Source organism: Curcuma longa, chromosome 18 (assembly GCF_044706935.1).
Source record: "Curcuma longa cultivar G26 ecotype Majalengka, Jawa Barat chromosome 18, ITB_CL_G26_1.1, whole genome shotgun sequence".
Lineage (NCBI taxonomy): Eukaryota > Viridiplantae > Streptophyta > Magnoliopsida > Zingiberales > Zingiberaceae > Curcuma > Curcuma longa.
Genome location: NC_133878.1, coordinates 3,642,897 through 3,668,051, shown reverse-complemented (window position 1 = coordinate 3,668,051; position 25,155 = coordinate 3,642,897). Strand labels below are relative to the sequence as shown.

At 37.8% G+C, this 25,155-nt stretch overlaps 2 pseudogenes; both read left to right on the top strand.

The window, feature by feature from the left end:
• The first annotated feature begins 20,171 nt into the window (after positions 1 to 20,171).
• LOC141812109 (uncharacterized) lies at positions 20,172 to 21,781 on the top strand (annotated as a pseudogene).
• A 274-nt stretch (positions 21,782 to 22,055) lies between these two features.
• On the top strand, positions 22,056 to 24,649 carry LOC141812108 (uncharacterized; annotated as a pseudogene).
• Positions 24,650 to 25,155: the final 506 nt, after the last annotated feature.

The following is a 25,155-nucleotide window of genomic DNA, read 5'->3' as shown; positions in this document are numbered from 1 at the left end:
TAAACAGAGAATAAATCTAATACAAGTAACTCAAATTCAATTAATTTAAATAATTTAAAATTAAATAATCAAGATAATTTTAAAAATATAAACTCAAATCTTAATGAGATAAAATGTAATCCAAAAAATTAAAAAATTATAAATATTAAAAAGATAAATTTAAAAAATAATTTATCAAAAAATAAAAGGGTAAATTTAAATTTTAATTCAAAATAAAATTTTATAAATTTAAAAGATAAAATTTCAAACAGATAAATTCTAATCTCTCAATAAATCAAATCTTAAATTAAATCTAAAAAATTTTTAAAACTTAAATTAAAATTTAAAAATTTAGTAAATAAATTTTTAAATACTAAAATTACTAATTCAAAGATAAATAATAAAAATTTAAATTTAAATAAAATTTATCAAACTAATTATAATAAATTATCATTCAATTATGAAATAATGAATACTTTTAAATATTTAAAAATAAATCTAAAAAATTTAAAATTAAATGTTAAAATTTAAGAAAATAAATCTATAAATTTTAATAAAATAAATCTAAATTCTAAAAAAAAATCTAAAATTAAATTTTAAAATTAAAAAACCATGTTATAACTACGTACCTTATAATTATGAAATTAATTAATAAAATTATACATAATAAAATAATAAAATTAATATAAATCAAAATGGATTGACACATTCATGAGTTCACATGAAATATATCAAATTAAAATTTTTATGTATTATAATAAATCAATTTATAATTGTTTATCTTGATTGACCTATGCATATTTACTATAAACATGCATATGCTTAATTATTCACTGTCTATTTATGTCATGTTATGTCATATATGCTAGCTTTAATTTCTTGTTTAATCTAGAACAGTTAGATATAAAAAAGTTTGTTTGAGATTTAACCGTATAGTATTAGGACGGGATGCGATGATATTATGTTAGGGAGATTTAGTCTGTGTCCGAGTTGAATAAGAAATATGCAACTTGGTTGAATCTACTATGAGGAACTAATTGGGGCTACTTTATTGCATCATAAACTAGTTAAACCAAGGTTTTTCAAGAAGTAGGTTAAGTGTATAATTTTTTAAAAATACTTTGTCTAAAGAAGTGATCGTTGCTTCGATAACCGAGAAGGTCCTTGCCTCACTACGACGTGGAAGTCGATTTTTCAAGTATGCACTTAACAAACTGATGGTTAAATTTGAATCTAACAAAAAGTCAAACAATCTCCCATCTCAAACTCAACTTTTAAATCAAGTAAAACTAATAAATTATCTCACAAAACTCATAAGACAACCTTGTATTCCATGTATTAAGACAATAGAATGAGTGAGATAATAAGAACTATTAAATTAAAAAATTTCCAAAAAGGTTTTCAAAAATTATAAATTAATAATTTCTTAAAAATATTTTTAAATACTTGATATTTAATTAAAATTTATGCATGACTGGGTGTATTATATATATATATATATATATATATATATATATATATATATATTTGAAAATCATGCTCGTTAACCAACATATAGATATAAAACCCTTAGGTCAACACTTAACTTCTAGACCTTAAGACACATAAGCAGATAGTCCTTGTGGTTAGTAAAGATGTCCTAAGAGAATGTTAGATTAAGGGGATGCCCTTATTCAAAGATCATATTTAAAAAGGATTTTTTTTTAAAAAATACATTGAAAATCAAGTTTTGCTAAAATTGAGAAACATTTTTTTAGAAAAATAATCAAAATAATTCTTTAAAAATTCATTTGAAAATGTGTTAAATTGTGCTTTAACAAATACTTTTAAAATTATTTTAAAATTATTCTTTAAAAATTATCTTACAAAAATTACTTTAAAAATAAAAATTTATAAAACATTTGATAATAATTTTTAAAAAATCCTCTGACAAATGTTTTTGAAAATATTTTGAAAGGTAATTTCAAAAAGGACATTTTCAAAAATAATCTACTATGATCTTTCAAGAAAGAAAGGATTAGGCACTAAATTTTGACTATAGAAAAATCTTTTAAATTGTTGGTGCAAAGCCTAAGGTGAACCTTAAGTAAATTTTTTTGGATGAATGACAAAGGGAAAGATGAAGACTTTAGTGAGCTCTAGTGAACCTCTCATTGTCATGAAACCCTTATAACCCATACTTAACTTAAGAAAATTATCAAACATCAAAAAGTGAGAGATTGTTGGTGTAATTATCCTCTAGGGTTTTGATGTTTGACAATATATATAAGTCTGATCAGTTTGACCAAGGTTTGTTCTAAATAAAACTTGATATTTGAAAGTGAGTGAAATCTAGTCAGGTCGAAGTTGATTAGATGACTAGCAAGGTGAAGTCTAGTCAGGACCAGATGACTAATAAAGGAAGTCTTAACTGGAAGTTAGACAAAGGTGAGAAGTCTATCAAGTGACTAGTCCTAATTGGAGGTTAGGCAACAGAAAATCCAAATGAGTCAAGGTGACTAGAGACTTGGCAAGGGTGAGATATCTACCAAGTGACTAGTCCTAACTAGAGGTTAGGTATGAAAAAGTTCAAGTGCGTCAAGGTGACTAGAGGCTTGGTAAGGGTAAGAAGTCTATCGAGAGACTAGTCTTGACTGGATATTTGACAAAGGAAAATCCTAACAAGGTCACCTTAGGTGGTGATACAAACCTAGTAGGTCAGGTACACCTATAGGCTTAGGTTTGTGATCTTAGGGGAGTGAGCCCTAGGTGGTAAAGTATTGGAGGAACTTCAAGCAAGAAGTCTAGTAGGTCAGACTTACAGGGTAAGAATTAGATAAGCCTAGTAGGTTAGACAGACTACAAGAGTACGCTAGGTTGCATGTTTGTTGTATGCTTATTTTGAAGAAACCTAGAGCTGGAAACAAGATTGAGGAAGTAGACAGACGTAAATTAGACACAGTTGGACTAAGTCCAGAATGAACCAAATTTGACTCGGGTAGAATTGGACCCAAGCCAGTTGGGTAGACCGCTCCCAAGGATCGGTAGATCGATCGAGGTTCGACTGACTAGGTTCAAGTCCAAACCTGGATCGATGAGGTGTCACATGGGTTCGGTAGACCAATCTTAAGGATCAGTAGACCAATAAACTTGATAAGATGAGATCGTGAAGAGCTCGATCTTTGGATCAAGTTTTATCTAAGATCGGTATACTAATAAGGCTTATTAGTAGATAAAAAAAGCCTTATAAAAGAAGGTCTCGGGAATAGATCCAGGACAATAATTCTCTTCTCCTCTACTACTCTGTGCTAGAAGAAAACGTGTTGCGAAGCTCTACAACCAGGAAGCTCTAGGAAGGGCATGTGATGCTAATGACTTACAGATTGACTTGAAGAGTTTGTCTTTATTTTTATAAGCATTGTATTTATGTTCTCTATCTTTTGTACATGTACTTGAACTATAAGACTAGTTTCTCTACCTCCGAAGAAGTTCTGGAAAGGAGACCACTAGTGGATGAACATCTTTTGTACATAGGCCTTGGATTACCAACCTTGGAGTATTGGGAACCAAGTAAATTCCACGAGTCTTTCTATTGTTCTTGTTATTATTATTCTACTACTACTAATTTGATTAGAAACAAAATAATGATTAAATGAGCATGAAGTAAGCGATCGAGATTCACCCCTCTCTCGATCCCTACATAGTCCTTAAAAAATCCTAAAAGTCCAAAAGAAAACTCATTTAGTAAAGGCTTATGTAGACTACATAGATAGTTTGGACTTAATATATCATTACAATCCAAATAAAGGTAGAAATTAAGCCTACAAATTAAACTTATCTCTATCACATAGAAATGGAACTTAAGAGAATTAAACTCATCTAAGACTTATTAGGTTGACTAAGCCGTATGACTTTCTCTTTATAAATCTGCTTCAATTGTAGTTTTGACATTTACATCTTCAATTAGCCCATTAAATGCTTCTTCATAATTTTAACCTTATTCCTTGTAATTGGGCCTCCATTAATGTGTAATGGATCATCAAGAAGATCTAGAGTGGGATGCTCCTATATTTCCACGACCTTTTCTCTTTCTCTATCCTTAGCTTATTGGGCTGCAACTTGTCCTCCATCTTTGAATCCATCATTCCCCCTCTCCTCAAAAGGATTGATCTTTGAATCTTCATCACCTACATCAAAATGGAGAAAGATCATAAACATAAATGTAGCACTCACAATATACTCACCTGACAAGTCAAGCTTGTAGGCACTATCACTGATTCGAGCAATGATTTTAAATGGGTTATCTCCTTGTGGATGCAACTTAGTATGATGTTTAGCCTGAGACCTATTCTTTCTCATATGAACACAAACCCAACCCTTAGGTTCAAAGATCACTGTGAAACACTCTTTGGGTCTTAAGTAATATTGTCAAGTTTCCAAGGTATATATTCATCAAAGCATACATCTTCTTGTCATAATTTGGATAATTCAAAGTTGCTCCATTGAGCTTTCCACTATGATAAGAAAAATATTGGCCTTCTTGCATTAACACAACTCCAATATCTATTCTTGAAGCATCACATACAATTTTAAAAGTTTTAGCAAGATCAAGTAGTGCTATTGGCCTTCTTGCATTAGCACAACTCCAATATCTATTCTTGAAGCATCACATACAATTTTAAAAGTTTTAGCAAGATCAAATAGTGCTAATGATGCAAAACAGAACCTCTCCTTAAGCAAATTGAAATCAAAATCTTGCTCGTGATCCCAATAAAACTCAACATTATAAGCAACTTCATTCAAGGGTGTAGATAATGTACTAAAGCTTTTAACCAACCTCCTTTAGAAATTAGCCAACCCATAAAAGATACATACTTTTGTTATGGTTTTTGGTATTGTCAATTCACAAATATCCTTAATGTTTCTTTATCAACCACTATTCCCTTAGCACTAACACTATTACAATGAAACATAATTTGGCTAGTGCAAAAAAAAAATATTTTTCAATGTTAGCATAGAGCTTTCATTTCACAAACAAGTTGAAAAATCCAAATATCATTAAAATATACTAGAACAAACTTTTCAATATAGGCATGCAAGATATGATTCATTAATACTTATCATCTAATCTAGAAATAGGATGATGATACTTTACCGTAATCTTATTGATAACTCCTTTTCTAATCAACTCTTTAAGTTATTTTTTAAGCTCTTTTATCTCCTTGGAGTTGCTCCAATAAGCCTGGTGATTAAGAATTGTTGCTTCTTGAATGAAATCAATTTGGTGTCCATCATAAAGTATATCATCAAATTCTTGCAAAAGAGAGTTAACAACCCTAAGCAAAGTAGGGTTAAGATTATTAGTGTTGAAACAAATATAATTGTACAAAAGTAAAATCATTGGTTATTGAGAATGAAAAACTCTTTTAAAATTTCTTTCTTTTGCATCAAAGCATCTTTTTTTTCCTTTCTTCCTCTTGAAAATTTTCTTCTTTTTCTTTTTCATTTTTTTCCCACTCCTCTCATCCTCACATTTTCTTTTCTCACACTCTTTTTGCTTCTCATTCTTTTTTCTCTCACATTCATTATTCTTCTCATTCTTTTTTCTCTCACATTCATTGTTGGTGTAGGGAACTCCAAATGATCGAACCTTAGTTTTAATAATGACAAGAGATTCAAGTTAAGTGTGTAGTGTTTACTAATGAGTTGATCTAAGTGTACAGGTAGCACAGGAAAGCCCTAATTGAGGCTAGGCACAGGTAAGTCCTAGTGGATACTAGACAATGGAAGTCCTAGTGGAGACTAGGCAGTGGAAGTCCTGGCTGGAGGCTAGGCAGGCCTAACTTGGAGGGTTAGGTGGGAAGTTCTGATCTGGAGGACTAGACAGGGAGACTTGGTAGATTAAGTACACCAGGTGGAAGTGTAGGCAGGTCAGGTGGATCAGATATCTAGTAGTGGAAGTCTAGCCAGATCAGGTGGACCAAATGTCTAACAGTGAAAGTCTAGGCAGGTCAGAGGACCAGATGTCTAGAAAAAATCTTAGGGGCCGAGAATCGAGGCTAAGTAGAAGTCCATCAAGTCTGGAGGACTTGGTTGATAATAAGTAAATTTTTACGAGCAGAGTGGGTGAGGACGCATTCCCAGTAAGAAGAACAGTAGGCGTCAGTCTAACCCAGGATTTTACTAAAAATCTGAAGTCAAGACCAAAATAGTTGTGAAACTCTTTTACTTTCCTATTATCTTTTGCTTTTGTGCTAACTTATAATGCATGAAAGGAGGGGTTGGAACATTGTATTATGGGCGCTCTTATCTGGATCCAGGCGACCGAACTCCAGGCGCCTGGATGGGTTTCAAGCGATTGGACATTAGAGGAACAGGGCCAGCGAAGTAGTGAGATGACAGAGTCTCAGTGGTCGGGACACCTCAGCTTCCAGGCGCCCAGATCGGTTCTAGGTGCCCCGAATATAGATAGACGTTGCGGAGTCAAAGGTTTATCCAGAACCTCCACATCAGCATAGAGGTGCCTGGAAAGGGATACATGCGCCTGGCTATGCCGAGTTAGCAGTGCCGATGATGGATCGACAGACAGAGTGGAGGTGCCTGGAAAGACTTCCAAGCACTCGGAAAGCCTAATAAATGAGCCTCGAAGGAGACCCCTTGGAGCATCATTCTACAGACAAGGGACCACCGTCTGTACGCGAAGCATCAACTAGAAACGTCGTCATAACGTCGAAGAGCTACACAGGAAGTTGGCATCTTTACTCCTTCAGTAATTGTGTTTTGTACTTAATTTTCATTAGGACGGTATCATTATTACCGATCTTAGATTTTATAATTGCTAACTCCCTTTCGTAAGAGGGGAGTTATATAGTTGATTGCCCGTAGAAAATGGTCATTTGATTGTAGACCTTAGAGTAGCAGTCTATGGCTATGAACCAAGTAAATATCGGTGTGCTCTTTCTTTGTGTCTCTTATTATTTTGCTGCATTTCTATGCTTCTCTGATTGTAAGAGATTTATGAACATTTTATGAAATTTAAAAATGTTACGAAAGCGTTATTCACCCCCTCTTAGCGCTCTCAATGATCCTATAATTGGTATCAGAGCAAGGGGCGCTCGAACATAGTGCAACCACTAGTCGAGCAAGTTTTTTAATTTTTATATATTTTTTAAAATTCATTCTATTTTCTCCTGCACTACTAATACAAGAACAAGTCTTGGTACATTTCATTTTTTTATTGTGTGCAAGATTTAAATGGCCCATCAGGAAGGATATAACACTGTAAGGCTACCTCTGTTCTCTGGAAAGGACTTCATCTATTAAAAAGGTAAAATGGAGTACCACCTAAAGACTCAGGTGGACATGCATGTGGATCATCATCCAAACAGGATTTACAATCCCAACTGATAATGATGGTCTTCCACAGTCTTGGAAAAAATAGGATGCGACCACCAAGAGGAAAATTAAAGCCGACACTAAGGCAACCCAAACACTACAATGTGGGTTGACCAAAAAAGAATTGAACAGAGTCAATCTGTTCATCAATGCGAAAGATCTAAGGGATAAGCTCATAAAACTTCATGAAAGAACATTCGACACGAAGGTCAGCAAGCGTGATCTCCTCATCAACAAACTGTACAACATCAAAATGATGAAGGAGAATCCGTGAGTGGATTGCACACGCGTATCCAAGATCTGCTAAATGGGTTGCATGCAATTGGACAACCCATTGAAAATCGAGATGTGATCAGGTACGCACTGAAAGCGTTCCCTAGGAACACTTTGTGAGCGTCTATGGTTGATGTTTACAAGGTTTCCAGGGACCTTTCAAAAATTAAACTTGATGAGTTATTTTCAAAATTTAAGTTACATGAGCAGACTAACGCCATTATGGAAGAGAAAGATATAACTCTTATTGCAGGACCAATCAAAGAGAAAAGGTCCAAAAAATAAGTTGAAGAAGAATATGATGAATCGCCAAAATCGGAGAGCAATGATGAAGTCACAACCAATCTAGTAAACCTAGTTTGGAAGATGCTAAGGAAGAAGCACGGACTGAAAAGATCAGAAATAAAGAAGGTGGTGCAGAAAGCCAACTCCAACAAACCACCAACAAACAAAATAAAGTTTACTTTTGATGCAAGGAAAAAGGGCACTTCAGGTCCGAATGCCCTAACCAGAACAAAGAGCGCAAGTCCAAAAAGAAGGCGCTTAAAGCAACTTGGGATGAGTCATCATCCGAAGACTCAAAAGAAGAAGCTAACACAAGTTTCATAGCACTTCCATCTCGAGATGAACCAACTGGAACAAACAGCGAGTCAGACAAACAAGAATATGTTCTTGGTATATGGAGATAGTGATATGGATATACGCGAGTATATTGATGTCAGCTACCAGACAAACAAGGATCACTCCATGTCACAGTCTAGATACATATTCACTTTAAATTATGGCGTAATAATTTGGAAGAGTTCCAAATAAGATACCATTGCAGCTTATGAAGCAGTAAAGGAAACGATTTGGATCAGGAAGTTCATCACTGAACTTAGAGTAGTTCCAACCATTGTTGAAGCATTACCTGTGTACTGCGATAATAATGAAGCAATCATGCAAGCAATGGAATCTAGGTCTCATCATTTATCCAAATATGTGCTTTAGCATTATCATTTAATCAGAGAGATCATTAGTAGAAGAGAAATACAAATTGAGAAGATTTCCATCGAAAGAAACCATGCGGATCCTTTAATCTCTACCTCAAAGTGAGTTTGAGGAACACATAGAGGCACATGGTATTGAATACTATGACGGTTGATCTTAGGCCAAGGGAGAGTCTGTTATATTTGAGAGATATTCTAAGATAATCGTCTTATGGTTATACTATTTATTAGATAATAGCAATTCACTATTTGAGAATACATTTTCTATGTGTTTGATTAGATGTTAAACTCATTTACTGAATGTCTGCAATACAATTCATAGCATAAGAGAATTTATGATTAGATCACAACTAGTGAGCATCTCTACATATGCAATTATGAATATATTGAAATTATCCCTAGTTGATGAATTGATAAGCACGGACGTCATCGATTTTGTTAAGACTAGCACGTTTTAAACTCCTTGATTTACTAAGCAGCTAATCTCACTTGTAAAATACCGACCCGTTAGCATTAATGGGTTTAGGATCCGGACCCAGTAAAGGAGACCCGACCCGTTAAGAAAAATCCTATAAGAAAGCCACAGTCGCCGAAACTCCCATTCCCGATCGCGAACCAACTTCTCTGCTTCGCCTCTGTTCGCTCGCCTCCGACGCAACCGCAGCTTGGAGCCTCCGCCGTCGACGCCGAAGGAGTCCAGCCGACGCTGGAGCTTGAGTGAAGGAGAAGCCGGCGACCAGATCTGGAGTTGGGGTTTGATTCCTCGTCGGCAGTGGGCTGATTCGTGAGGCAAAGGCGGATCGGCGGCAGCGAATCGGAAGGAAAAGAGGCCGATCGGTAAGAATCGAAGCTAGGTTTCGGTTTATACTTGGTTTTGAGTTTAAATCTAGGGGTTTCTGTTTCCAGATCTTGGATCTTGAGTTGGGATGGCCGGTCGGTGAGATCGCTGTTGAATTCGGTCTCGCCGTGAAGAAGAAACAGAGATCGGTAAGTGGATTTCTAGGGTTCTTGTGAATTCATTGAATCTCTTTAAGTTGTTGATCGAATTCTTTCCCACAGCTGGTTGTTGCGTTCCGATCCGATTGGAGTTTTGTTGGTATCGGCAGTAAGGGAGAAGAAGGAGCCGAAGGTTGATTCTTCTTTAATCTGGATCTTGCTTGTTCGTTCCATAGCTCGTTGAGAAGGGTTGATTCGCTTAGACAGAGGTTGGAGTTGGCCAGCGGCAAATAGGTAAGGCAAGGGTTGGGTTATTACTATTCTTGGCTTCGTAAATTGAATCTTATTAAGATTCTTTGCATCAACTCAGATCTGGTCAGAGTGAAATATTCCTCGATTCTGATCGTAAGCAAGAAGAAGAAGAGTGAAATCTAGATTTAAAGAACAGATCAGATCTAAGCTTGAAGGGGCTCCCTTGGGTTCGGCAGCAAGGTGAGTTTCCTTTTCTTGTTTTGATTGGGATGTTATAAAATGAGTGAGACTGTTGGATTGTATGGTTGGTTGGGTTTGATCTAGTTTAGGAGTTAATTGGTTGGAATGGTTATAATTAAGTGTTAAGGTTGTTGTTAAATTAACTAAGATTCATTTGATGGTCGTTCTTTTGGTTCGGGTAGTAAGCCTTAAAGTGACCCTTTCGGTTGCATCTGTAGCATCTAAGCTCCTTTTTGTCTGTTGAAGTTGGACTATTTGTCTTGTTCACCTGCTTCTTCACCTCCGACTTCTGTACTCCACATTTTTCTAGATCATCTTCCTTACTAGGTTCACGAGCTCTGATGTGACTTCGTCGTTTATTTCAGAGCCAAATGAGTTTGAGTCTTCGATCGTCTTTTTTGCCTTCTTTTCTTTACTTGTCCCTACAAGAATAGCAATACCCTTCTCTTCCATTTCAACGTTAGACTGTTCGTATAATTCAAATTTAGAAAAGAGTTTATCTAATTTAATTTTTAAAAGGCCCCTGGAGGGCCTTATAAGCATCCACCGTATATGCCCACAAAGTGTTCCTAGAGAACGCTTTCAGCGCGTACCCGATTATGTCCCGATTCTCGATCTTTTGACTGATTGAGTGTAAGACGGTGAGTGTAAAATACCGAATATTAGGGGGTAATTCATAAATAAATTAACCTTAAATATAATTAGTCCTTAAGCTGGTTAAGTGAACCCAAATTAAGCTAACCCTCTTAGCCTAATAAATAAACCTAGCTATTAATTAATTAAACATGGTTATTTAAAAGATTAAATTAATTAATGGGTTAAATGGCTAATAGGGTATTGGAGCCAAACTTATTGGATCTAACCAAACCCGTTAAGCCAAGAAACCCAATAAGAAGCCATAAAGCCGTGACTCCTCCTTCTCTTGCACGATTCGTTCCCCTGTTCTCACGCGAGACTCCTCTGCTTCCTCTTCTTCGTTCCCAATCCAGCCAATCATGCTCGGATCTCAGCTGCTTCGACGGTGTCGATGACAAGGGAGGCCACCGGAGGCGGGAGTCTTCCATCTGAAGCTCGGTTCGTGTCGGAGGAAGCTCGGATCGGGTGTGGAGGCGACGATGGAGCAGCGGGTTCGTTGGAAGAAACGGAAACAAGAAAGGAGATCGGTAAGATTAAGTTAGGTTTTGGTTTCATTTGTTTTCTGGAGTCGGATCTTGTTATAGGGCTTTGAGATGGATCCATGATTCTTCAGAAGCTTGAGTTGGTTTTAGTCAGTCGGTGGGATTTCTTGGTTTCGAATGTTGAAGAAGAATCTAGGCCGACCGCTTGCTCAGGTCGAGCTAGGGATCCGAACTGAGGAAGATTCTAGAGCATGATTAAGTGATCCTTGAGGTAAGTTCTTATCCTAGATCTGAATTCTTGTTCTGTGAAGTTTCGTAAAGATGAATTGGTTACAGATTGATTAAGAATGCTGATTTCTTGATCTGTTCAGGCCGATGTTGTTGGTTCTGTTGAGAGGTGTTTGATCTGGTCTTGGTGTGTCGAGTTCATGCAAGCTATTGGATTGTGCTTTGCTCAGTGGACTTCCTTTGGGTTTCGGCTGCAAGGGAAGAAAAAGAAGAGGAAGAGTCAAAGTTGATCTAGGGCACAAAGGATCTGATTTGGAGGTAAGGTTTAAATCCGATTAGGTTTATTCTATTTAGTTAGGATTTGATCTATGATTAAGTTGGTTAATGGTTGGTTGGTTATCTTAGGTTTGATTAAACCTAAGATTAATTGTGTTAATGGGTTAATATGAATAATTAATTAAGTAACTAACTCGTGTTAATAGAAACCTAATGGGTAGTTTGATCTAATCCAAATTAGGTTGATTAGATAGGATTAAACTAACCTTTGATTTGATTAGGGTTCTATTGTATATCATGGTATTTAGGAATATTGTTTATTATTTGTCATTTATTACAGGACCTTGACTTGATTGGTCTTGTTATACTCGGAGTATATTTTCTGGGGGTTCTATTGTGGACTTGCGATATATCAGGTGGGTAATTTACTGTATTTGGTCAATACAGTTCTTTTCCATTTCCAGTGCATGATTCTTTGATAGTTCTTGTAGTTTGATACATTGATTCTATTCCTGACTATTATTTGTATACTGCTTATGTTACTCATGTTCATATCATGCTTGACCTTATGTCTGTTGATCTTGGATTATTATTCTTGACTGTTGTTTCTATCCTTGATATGACATCTGTGATCATTATTGGTATGATTCTTTTCTTATGATACCTGAGATCATTATGACTTATACCTACGCTTATTGATTAGTATGGTAGATGCTGATTACTATGATTTGAGCATCTCATCATGATGCATGATAAACGATTGTAAATCCCTTGTGGGTCTATTGTGATGGTAGATGGCTTTTAGTGATATATCTATATACGTGGTTATCATACCCTATTTCCATCGCGGTGATGGTGGCTGTATGGCAGTATGCAGCTGAGTCGATGATTTACCTCGACACCGAATAGGGGTGGTACTCGGAGAGTACATGGTTGGTACGTCGGGGATGAGTATTAGAGGACAAATATCAGCTATAGGATACGTAGCTTATCATAGCTACTTCTGGATCACATGACTACTTGATTGTAGGGCGCGGAGCACTGATCTCCTGATTTGGATCACCGAACTACTTTGTTGTAGGCCAGCGGAGTATTGATCCCCCGATGCCGGACACCCTCAGACTCAGATGATTGCTTGAGTGCTATAGTGAGTGTGGCAGCTGCATCATGCATATGTGCATCATGTGCATGATATATATGTATGGACTATTCGTATACCGTGTCTTGATTGTATCTTTGTTTGACTCCTGTTTGTTTGCACTTTGTGTGACATGTCACTCATATGACATTACATGAGACCTATTTTAGCTGTTTATTACCTGCAGAGATTTTATTGATACCTTGTTGACCTTTGGTATGTATCTATACTCTTGCTATTTACTTCGTCATGCACTTTCTTTCTGTATTACCCACTGAGTATTTGTACTCATATCTTTGGACACTGGGATTTTTCTGTCTTCCCAGATATCAGGTAGGAGCTTATAGACGAGGCCAGAGATCTGCCAGCTATGCCATCTCACGACGAGGATTTTGATATTTGTGTGTGGATGTATTGTAGTACATGTGATCCTATATGTATAGTTTGTTTACTTTCTGCACTATCGGATTTTCTAATTTCGTATTGGTATTTTGAAACTTAGCATGTTTCTAATTCATGATTCATAGTTGTACTTGTTACATTTTTGCATGCATAATTTCGGATTTTCTCTATTATCGAGTTTATTCGCTAGTAGTTGAGTAGGATTAAAATTTCTATTTGCTATGCTTATGTAGGATGTGTAAGTGGTCGTGTCGGTCACTTTTACTTTTGTTTAGATGTATAAATCCATATTTTGTAGTATGGATAGGTCGTGTGGGCCTTATTATATGTTTGTATTCAGGGAATTATCAGGGATACTAGGGAGGTGCTGTCGAAATTTTTTGGATGGCTATCTCTTGGGTCGTGACATTGAGGATGTCCGGGATTTGGGCATGTAGTGCACTTGCCGACTCCCCTTCCATCATCTTGATATTATATAACTTATTCATTAACAAATCCCTTTTACTTACCTTGGTGTCCGATGTGCCTTCGTGGAGTTTAATCAATTTGTTCCACAGGTCTTTTGTGCTGATGAATGATCTGACTTTGTTCAGTTCCTCCTTGGTCAGTCTGCATTGTGGAGTTTGTGTGGCTTTTGCATCTGCCTCGATCTTTTTCCTTGTGGATGTGTCCCACCTCTCGCAAGTCTGTGGTAGACCATCATTGTCAGTCGGGATTATGAATCCCGTCTGGATGACTATTCAGATTTGAGTCTTCAGGTGGTACTCCATCCTACCTTTCAAATAGGTGAAGTCCTCTCCTGAGAACAGAGGTGGTCTTGTGGTGGCTGAAGCCTTCCTAGTGATCTATAATTCTAGCACACAGAAAGACAAATAAAATACGTTCCAAGACTTGGTCTTGGATTAGTAGTGCAAGATAAAAAAAATTTTAAAAAAAATTTGAAAAAAACCTCGAAAGAATTCGAAATCAATTGAAAAACCTTCTCGATCAGTGGATGCACTAGATTTGAGAACCCCGCTCTGATACCAGTTGTAGGATCGGATAAGCTCTAGAGGGGGTGAATAGCGCTTAAGGTGGTTTTTCCTCGGTTTCGAAATCTCGATCGTAATAACTCGTAAATCAGATTGCAGTGGAATTAAAGTAAAGTAAAACAACACAAGAACAACACAAGTGACATGTTTGTTTTTACTTGGTTCACAGCCGAAGGCTGTTACTCCAAGGCTCATGATCTGTGATCGTTTACGTACAGGCAATTTACTAAGAAACTTGTTTCCTTATGAAAAAAAGTTGTAACGATTACAAAACCCAACGATAAATCCACAACTTTATCGTATTAATAACTATAACAGAAATAAATCGTTACCAACACCAGAGCTTCAAGGATCATCTTTCTGGCGCGATTCCAACTTTACGACGGATGGACAGATGCTGCTGTTTGCTCAGGGCGCCGTCAGCTTGACGTGACTTAATCATGAATGCACTGAATGAGTTATTGAGAAGCCCTTGTTCAAAGTTTTTTATAAGACCTTCCAGTTGACTGGAACCTCGTTCAGGTCGCCCCAGATAGACCACCAATCGACTATCTCCACGGCTGACTTAGCTTTCAAGTCATCTGGAATCACCATTCTGGTTGACTCCATACGGACGTGGAGGGTTTTGATAGACTTCGACTTCCACTGCGTTTATCCGATCTCAAGTCGCCTGGAATCCACACTCCGATGGACTTGACCATCCTATCGACTCGAGCCTCGGATAAGGTCGCCCAGAGTCAAAGACTTCACATCTCCAATCTAATACAAGGTAGCTCCAAAAGCACAAATAAACAAATTAAAGAATTAGTTCTATGAACTGTTTCTTTGTCTTAATTTCAAGTTTCCAATGAAATCTTGGGTTAGACCGACGCTTGTAATTCCACTTCGGGAATGCGTCCTGACCCACTTCTCTCGGGAGAATTTACCTTACTTTGCCAACCAAGTTCTCCAGACTTGTTGGACTTTTTGGTCAGCTTTGGTACTTGCCCCCCAGGAATTTGCTGCTAGGATACCCCGGTCCTCCTGACCACCCTAGACTTCACCAAATCTCTAGTCCTCTTGACCGCACATGCTTGGAATTTGGCCATATTTCCCGGTCCTCTGACACTGCATGGACTTGCACCTGGTGCATTTGACCTGCCAAGTCTTCTGTCTGATTCTCCAGACCAGAACTTATTTTTGCCTAGCCTACAACTAAGACTTTTGCTTTTAGCCTAGCCTCAACTAGAACTTTTACCTGTGCTCCTTGCACACTGGATCAACTTGTTAGCCCAACAACACACTTAACTTGAACTTCATGCCATTATCAAAATCAAGGTTCGATCATCTGGTGTTTCCCGCACCAACAAGTACCACCAGGATATACTACAAGCCTAGAATGGTGTGCCTCCTGTAATAACTGCTCCTTTATCGATTGTTGCTCTGGAACACAGAGTCTTCCTCGGAATCGAAGTATCCTATCATTGTCACAAGAAAACCCCAACTACTATCCGAAGTCCACCCTACTACAGATGAACTAAATATGTTGGTCGCTAGCCTGTGCCACCTTGATCTTCTCTACTATAGGTGACTGCGCCATCATAGAAATCAACACTCCTTGCTAAATTTGGTCAAGCTCCACCAATCCCAACTCAAAAAATTGTCGGACTAAATCAGTAATTGTTACCCACTGACTAGCCAGAATCCCACGAGATTCCCGGCTTAATGCATCAGCCACCACATTAGCTCCCACGAGATATTCCATCAGACCGAGAATCCCACGAGATTCCCGGCTTAATGCATCAGCCACCCCTAGGTAATAGTTAATAGTACAATCATAGTCTTTCAGATATTCTATCCAATGTCTCTGTCTGAAATTTAGCTCCTTCTGAGTAAATATATACTTCAAACTCTTATGATCGATAAAATGAACGTAATCCCGTATAGATAGTGTCGCCAAATCTTCAGTGCGAAGATAATAGATGCAAGCTCTAAATCATGAACAGGGTAATTCCTCTCGTGGTCCTTCATCTGCCTAGAGGCATACGCAACTACCCGATCACATTGCTTTAACACTGCACTCAATCCCTAGAACGACACATCAATGTAAAGTGTGAATCCAGTCTTCACCAAAAGAAATCACCAATATCGGGGCACTTACTAACCGTTGCTTAAGCTCTTGAAAACTGGACTCGCAAGTCTCTGACCAAGCGAACTTCATCCCCTTTTTGGTCGAACGAGTTAGCGGTGTAGCAATACGATAAAACCCTCTACAAATCTCCTGTAATATCCAATCAAACTAAGAAAACTACGCACTTCCTGAACGGACTATGGCTACTCCCAACTAGTAACTGCCTCAATTTTCTGAGGCCCTACAGAAATACCTTGGCTAGACACCACATGTCCGAGAAATCCCACAGAAGGTAATCAGATGTAATGTCTCCAGCATAATACGAAGATGATGCTCATGCTCCTCCAATCGAAAATATATCAAAATGTCATCAATAAAGACTATGACAAACCGGTCCAGTTACTCAAAAAAAAACTGATTCATCAGATCTATAAATGCGGTTGGAGCAAGTCTTGATGTTGTTGATGATCCATTATGCATCAATGGAGGCCCAATTACAAGAGCTAAGGCTAAGAAGATGAAGGAAGCACTTAATGTGCTAATTGAAGATGTGAAGGTCAAAGTTGCAATTGAAGAAGGTTTGACCAAGAGCAAGTCATACGGCTTAGTCAACTTAATTCAAGCCTTGGATGGACTTAAGTAGTCACTCAGTCTCATGTTTATGTAGTAGAGATATGTAGGCTCAATTTCTAGCTTTATTTGGGTTGTAATGATGCCATAAGCTTAAAATGGCTAAATAGTCTACATAAGCCTTTACTAAATGGGCTTCCTTTTGGCCTTTTAAGGTTTTTAGGTCACCCTATAGCTATAAATAAAGTGGGTGACGGCCACAAATGTATCTTTTGGCATATTTTCAATTTAAAGCATGGTGAGGCTCTCACTTGTTGATTCTTCATTGAACTAGAACTTATCAAGACATCTCCTTGTGGCGTTCAAAGACTTATCAACCTCCATCCCAAGGTTGTGGCGTCTTCCCTCTTCATCTATACCAAGGTTCGACTTTCTTAAGTATCGGGTTGAGGTTCTATTCATCTTTCTTATCAATTTAGACTTTCCTTCTTTTTTTCTTCAATTCGTTGTGGGTTCTTGAGATTTTTCTCTTTGGGTTCACATCAATTGGTGAGTCTGAATTACATCACCAAGAATTCACAGTGTCCATAGCGAGTACGGAAAGCTATCTTTTGTACATCGTCCCATACTCTCAATTGATGATACCCAAATCTTAAGTCAATCTTAGAGTACACGCAGGAGCCCTTCAACTAATCAAACAAATCATCAATACGTGGCAAAGGGTATTTATTCTTAATTGTCACTACATTCAACTGACGATAATCAATGCACAACCTCATGGATCTGTCCTTCTTTCTCATAAATAGGACTGGGGCTACCCATGGCGATACACTAGGACGAATAAAACCCTGTCCAATAACTCTTGTAGTTGGATCTTAAGTTCTTCTAACTCCTTCGGTGCCATACGTTATAGGACCTACCAAGGAGGTGGCAAGCCAGGAAGCTCGTTCGAGAAAATATCCTGATAATCGCGGACGAATCGAACATTGAAAATACTAAAAATACTATCTTTCTCTGCTTTCTTCAAGAATAGTAAATAACCTTGGCAACCTTCATCTAGCATTCTCTATGCTTGTATTGCCGAAATAATGGATATTCCATCAATTTTGGTACCTATGAATTCCCATGCGGGTTGATCGGGAGGTCGGAAGATAACCACTCTAGCTCAACAATATACTGTAGCATAATAAGTGGCTAACCAGTCCATACCAAGAATAATATCAAACTCCACCATACCAACACCTGAAGATCCACCGTGAGGATATGACCATGACCATCGAAATCGAACGGACATCTCTTGATCTGCTGATTGGTAGTCAATATTTCACCTGAAGATAAGGATACTGTCACGTCCCAAGAGACGGCCGTTAAAAAAATTTCGACAGTATTTCTGCTGTAATAATTTAACTTTTCCTGAATATAGTTTAACATAAGGCCTACCCAGGCACTCAAGAATACAATGTGTTGTAAACTACTAAACTACATGAGCAAAGGCCCACACAGCCACCGTAGTCTAACATTTAACATAATGACCCATAGGTTGCAAACCACATATGTATAAAGTGAAATGCATCACAACAACGCAAAATATAAACTACAAGGCTACGATTACAGAGAGTATTTGGGAGTGGTGGCTCTCAGTTTGCCATGCATTGGGAACAAGAAGTATTTGAATGTACATGAACCTTAAGTGGTTCTATTATTGGAGAGGCATGAAGGAGATGCTAATTTGTGGCTCAATGTTTTGTGTCGGTAGAGTAAGGTAGAATGCTAGAGAGTTGTTGCGGAAGATCGAGATTCGAGAGTAGGAACAAAAACATAGTCCTATGGATGTTACTATTGGTCTTCCAAGGCCCCAAAAGTGACATGATTCCATTTGGATGATAGTCATTCGTTTGAATAGATTGGCCTATCTTCTACCCTTTCCAAGATGCATTCCCTCAATCGATTATTTGGTTATATTGCAGAGAAATATAGGATGCCCCTCAGTATCATTTGCAAACAAGATCTCATTCAATGGTGACATTTTGGTTGAATTTGCAAAGAGTTATGGGGTATAAAATTTTCAATACCATTTTCACATAACAAAGAACACTCAACCATCAAAACATTGGAGAACCTTTTAGAGATTTGCATGCTGGACTATGGAGTATAAATGGGAGGACTTTGCTTGTAGTACTTATCTATTTAGATAGCCCCATTTAAAACATTTATTTGAGAACATGCAAATCGCTGATGTTATGGGGTGTGACTGTTAGGACCTCAATTAGTTTAAAGGGATGCAGATGACTCTCTAGTAAGATTGGAGCATGAAGGAATTGCTGGGACCAGTTGCAATAGATGGTTGGATAGTTAGAGAGGGGTGATTAGCGATTGTACAATTCTTTCTACTCTTCCTACAACCTTAGTAAAGTCACATAAACAAGATTAGCAACAAAAATGAAAACATAAAGAATATCACTAGATAGTAGCATGGGCATATAAAGTAGTTTGGAACCCTCGTTCCTACTCCATGGTCTATGACTCGTCGGTGAGTTACTCCTAGAAACTCACTATTTTTCTCCTTTGTATATAACTTCCAGAGGTGAAGAAACTTCATACAAAAAGCTTAGAGAGAAAAGTTTAAAGAATTACAAGGAGAGACTCAATAATATCTAATGAATCACTAATTTTCCAACCTTCAAAGCATCACTTTACTTCCCTTTATATATAGCCTTCAACCTCTTCAATCTTCACTTGTTGCGTAACTCATTTGTCACCGATCAATTGATTGGATCCACCATTAGTTGACTGATTCCTTTAATCATTTTAGCGCTAGGCTACCAACAACTACTTTAATTGATTGGATCGCACCATCACTTGACTACCCCATTTAGCCCAGACCTTAAGTCATTCAACCATTAAAGTAGATTTGCAAAACAACTACTCCTTACAATAGCAATAGTCGATTGGAGTTCTTCATCGATTGGTTGACCACTAAACCACAAATTAGTAGACTCTTCAATCAACTCAACCACGAACAGAAATATTCTATTTGCTGACTAATCACACTGAGTCAACTCCTTGGTCGACTCAACTCCCTAGTCGACAGGAACTCCAATTACGATCATCTTAATGATTGAATATCATCTAAGTTGAGAACCACACTATCCAATGATATGTCTCTCAATTCCATAACTAACATACTAGAGTTTAACTTCCATACATTGACTTCGCCACTAAGGTCGCAAACTGGTGTTTAGCCCAACCAAATTGATGGCTCCACTAGGGAAACCTAGTGGTAAATTTGATTACTACGTGGATTATGCAATTTCACCAATAATAAATATCCCTATCATTCCAACGGGATGGGATGATGATGATTTCACCACTAATAAACTAGAAGATCAGTGGACTAATCCATTCGCATCAGAAGGTGGTAGGATAGAAAATTCTTCTTCAGATTTGCCACCACAACAGAAACGGTGTCCCTATTATGGGTGGATAAGTAAAAGTGAAAGTGAAGATGAACGGCACGAGGAAAAAGCTATCAAAGTTCAGCAAAATCCACATTCAATTTCAAATGTTAATGATTCCTCCCAAATAATTACAGTAATGCAATCTACGAAGGCTTGTAAGAAATCAAAATCAGCATCTATATTCTTCAAGTACGGTGACCTCCCCATATACACCAGCGCAAGATGTTACTATGGGACCTCCGAAATATCCTCCTGCAGACCCACGACCTCCTAGGCCTCAACCTATTTATGAACAACGGCCACCTAAAACAAGGTTCAGAGGAGGAAGTAATAATGAGATGTGGGCAATTCCCTCAGCCCAACAGCAAGGAGGAGCGTTGTTTGTCATTCCAGAACAAATTGATCTTTTCCATGATGTATTTTCACAATGGGAATCAATTACAAAGAATCATGTGGCAAGTCAAGCATTTACAGATGCAAGGGATAAGACTGAGTATATAGAAAATCCTTTTGGAGAAGTTGAGAAACTAGTATGGATACAATGGAGAATGAGTCATCCTTAGAAGTATGAAGCCCTAATTAGTACAAGTAACGGAAGGGACGGAACTCAGAATATATTATCCCAAATAAGAAGGTTTTCTCTTCAGAAGATCCAGCTCAAGGATCAACAGCTATTCAAAATAAAGCATATAGGGACCTGGAAAAGCTATCCTGCAATAAAGTGAAGGATATTATCCGGTACTTAAATGATTTTATGAGATTGGCAACAAAAACTGGTCGATTATATACAGGCCCTGAATTATCCGAAAAACTCTGGCTTAAAATATCTGATGATCTTTGGAGAAAGAATTAAGGCAGCATATGATGCAAAATATTCTGGTCTTACAGTTGGTGTTCTTCCCAGAATTATTTTTGCTTATGAATTCTTGGAACAAGAATGCAGGGATGCAGCTTATAAAAGGAATTTAAAAAATTTATCATTCTGTAGGCAGATCCCTATCCCAGGATACTACAAGAACACTGGCTCTAAGTCATATGGACTACGACGGTCAAAAACATACAAGGGTAAGCCTCATGAGACTCATGCCAAAATTGAGAAGAGAAAGCACTTAATCAGAAACAAAAAATGTAAGTGTTATTTATGTGGTCAAGAGGGACATTTTGCACAAGAATGTCCTAATGAAAGAAGAAATGTCAAAAGAGTACCAATCTTCGAACAACTTGAAATCCCAGAAGATTGTGAAATTCTGTCTGTACAGGAAGGTAAATACCAGAGTGATGCTATCTTCAGCATCTCAAAAGGAGAAGGAAACGAAGACTTGCAAAGGTCTGTTCAGACCCTTTCTCTTATTAATGAAATCGCCTTTATGCTTGTACAGGTGGATGGAGGCTATCGACCCCAGATAAGAGTAACAGAAGAGCAATTGAAATGTCAACATGACTGGCATCTCAATAAACCCATAACCCCTCCTTAATCAAGCATCTGTACCTACTGCAAAAGGGCAACCCTACAGAGGGCAAGGATCCACTGTCCCAGCTGTTTAATTACAGCTTGTAACCTTTTGTGGACCTTATTATTTCCTTCAGCAAGTACCTGTGGCACCAACAACCCCTGCTCCATTCCTCCCATACAAACTTCTTAAGGAGCAGCAATATTACATCTCTTGGTGCGAAAGGAGAAATGGAAAGACTTAGGAAGGAGGTAAACTTCTATAAAACCCAGTATGAATTACTTCTAACCAGAGATTTGACAGAGGATTTCCAGAAACTGAATCTGGGAAAAGACAAAGGAATTCTGGAAGAAGAAGATGAAGAATTTACCAATGCAATACTTGGGGAACAAATTAGCAATCTCACTGGTGGAGGACCCAGACTCGTAAAAAACATGCTCTACAACTTAATGGTAGAAATAGATATTCCTGGGATTCCGAAGTTCTCACTAAAGGCTATTCTGGATACAGGAGCTACAACCTGCTGTGTTGATAAAAAATTGTACCAGAAGCAACACTAGAAAAGAACACTTTCCTGGTAAAATTCAGTGGTATTAATTCATAGCAGACTGCTAATATGAAGCTAAAGCAAGGGAGAATGTTTATTGGGGAAAACATATTCAGAATTCCCTACACTTATAGTTTCCCTATGATTTTGGATGACGGCATCCAGATGATAATAGAGTGCAATTTTATTCGAGCTATGCATGGAGGCGTCAGAATCGAAGAGAATGTGGTAACCTTTTTATAAAAATCTTACTGTGATTAATACTTTACCTTCAGTTACATCTGCTGCAGCTATAGAAGAACTAGAATTAGAAGAGGAAGAGTACATCCAAATTCAAGGGATGGTCAATTGTTCAATTGGGCAATCTCACAAGAAGTTTAGAGATCAATTTGGACCTCTTCTGAAAGAATTGCAAGAGCAAGGATATATTGGGGAAAATCCACTCCAGCATTGGGCGAAAAATCAAATCGTATGCCAGCTGGATATCAAAAATCCTGATTTTATCATAGAAGATAAACCCCTCAAGCATTTGACACCTCATCAGAAGCAAGCTTTTACTAAACATGTGGAAGCATTATTAGAAATCAGAGTTATCAGACCCAGTAAAAGCAGGCACTGAACCACTGTTATTATTGTGAATTCTGGAACTACTATTGATCCAAAGACTGGGAAAGAGATTAAAGGCAAAGAGCACATGGTATTTAATTACAAACGCCTTAATGATCTTACAAATAAAGATCAATATAGTCTGCCTGGAATTAACACCATCTTGCAAAAGGTCAGTAAAAGTCAAATTTATTCTAAATTTGATCTTAAAAGTGGTTTTCACCAGGTAGCCATGCACCCTGACTCTATTGAGTGGACCGCTTTTTGGGTCCCTGATGAGTTATATGAGTGGCTAGTAATGTCATTCGGCCTTGAAGAATGCTCCCGCAATATTCCAAAGAAAAATGGACAACTGCTTTAAAGGGACTGGGGATTTCATAGCAGTCTATATTGATGACATTCTAATTTTCTCAAAAAATAAAGAAGAACACGCCTAGCATTTGCAAGTAATGCTGAGTATATATAAACAACATGGTCTCGTGCTTAGTCCCACTAAAATGAAGATAGCAATTTCAAAGATAGAATTCTTAGGGGCAGTATTGGGTGATAGAAAAATTAAGCTTCAGCCCCATATCATTACAAAAATAACAGAATTTCAGGATAAGGAGTTATCAACAAAGAAAGGTATGAGGTCTTGGTTGGGACTGTTGAATTATGCCAGAAACTATATCCCTAATCTAGGAAAACTCCTTGGCCCGTTATATGCTAAAACAAGCCCAAATGGTGATAAAATAATGAATTCCCAAGATTGGGCCCTAGTAAAGCAGATCAAGGAGATTGTTAAAAAATTGAGGAAGTTTTATCATTCTGGAAGCCGATGGATGTATGGATGGATGGGGAGGAGTATGTAAGTAGAAGGCTCACAAGTATGACCCGAAATCTACAGAAAGAATCTGCTCATATGCAAGTGGTAAATTCAACCCACCAAAGGCCACCATTGACGCTGAAATTCATGCTGTGATGAACTCTCTTGAAGCCCTCAAAATATATTTCCTTGATAAAAAGGAACTTATAGTGTGCACCGACTGTCAGGCAATTATCAGTTTCTTCCAAAAATCTCCTAGTAATAAACCATTAAGGGTACGCTGGCTGGCCTTTACTGATTTCATCATCGGCATCGGGATTCCTGTACAATTTGAGCATGTGGATGGAAAAGACAATCAGGTGGCTGACGTTTTATCTCGTTTAATAACTTGTCTTATTCCCACAGGATGGCCGGAAAAAATTATCGACGACCTAGATCTAGTAGCTCCAGCCCTTCAAAAATTGCAACAGAAGCCCACCCTGGAGGCCCATGGGCAAATGATCCAGAGTTTACAAGTATTGATAGGCTGGATAATCGATACCTGCATCTCCTGCATTATCAACACCTACGAGTCCGACAAGGAATGCCCCTTAACGAATACGAAGATGTGCAAAAGCAACTCCACGAACTACAGCAACAAGCAGCTGACCGCATCATTAAAGCTATGGAACAATACCGAACATTGCATTTCCTTAAGCTCCAAGAAATCCGACGAAGGCGTAGCACTACTGGCAACAACTTTTGGGACTGCTGGTACCCCTCAATCAAGCAGATCGATGACCAACTGGAGATCACGTCAAGTCTTACCAGGGACGCAACCATCAGGACCGCCTCTTTCAGACTCTGAAGGGGCAAAAGCAGAATGAAAGGACCAAGCACTAGTAAGATTCCTCCTTATCTTAGTACGTGGAGGATAAGCATTACAGCTCACTAAATCTTAGCCTAAGAAGTCGAGTCATACAGTTGTAAAGTAGTTGAGTGGATTGAGCCCCGGGGAGTCGTCCATCCAACTAAAGTGCAATAGCTGTAAAGTTGTGTGCATTATTAAATGCAATATCTATAAAGTTATCTGAGAGCATCTGTAAGGATAAGCATGATGGAACGACAATGGGGCCCAATGAGCACACCGCTCTCTCTATATAAGTAACTTAAATTTATCGTTGCAAGGCACGCAGTGCTTTACACTACAAGTCTTATTTCGATCTGTGTGAAGTCTTTGTGAAGTGTGTAAGTTCCTACTTTATAATTAGAATCTTGTCAGTTTCGTTCTATTTCAGAGAGCCTTGGCAACTCATATATGTCTGGTATAATTATCTTTTCAAAGATTATTTGAGTTACACACTGTCCCTGTGAAATTTTAATATTTTAGTTA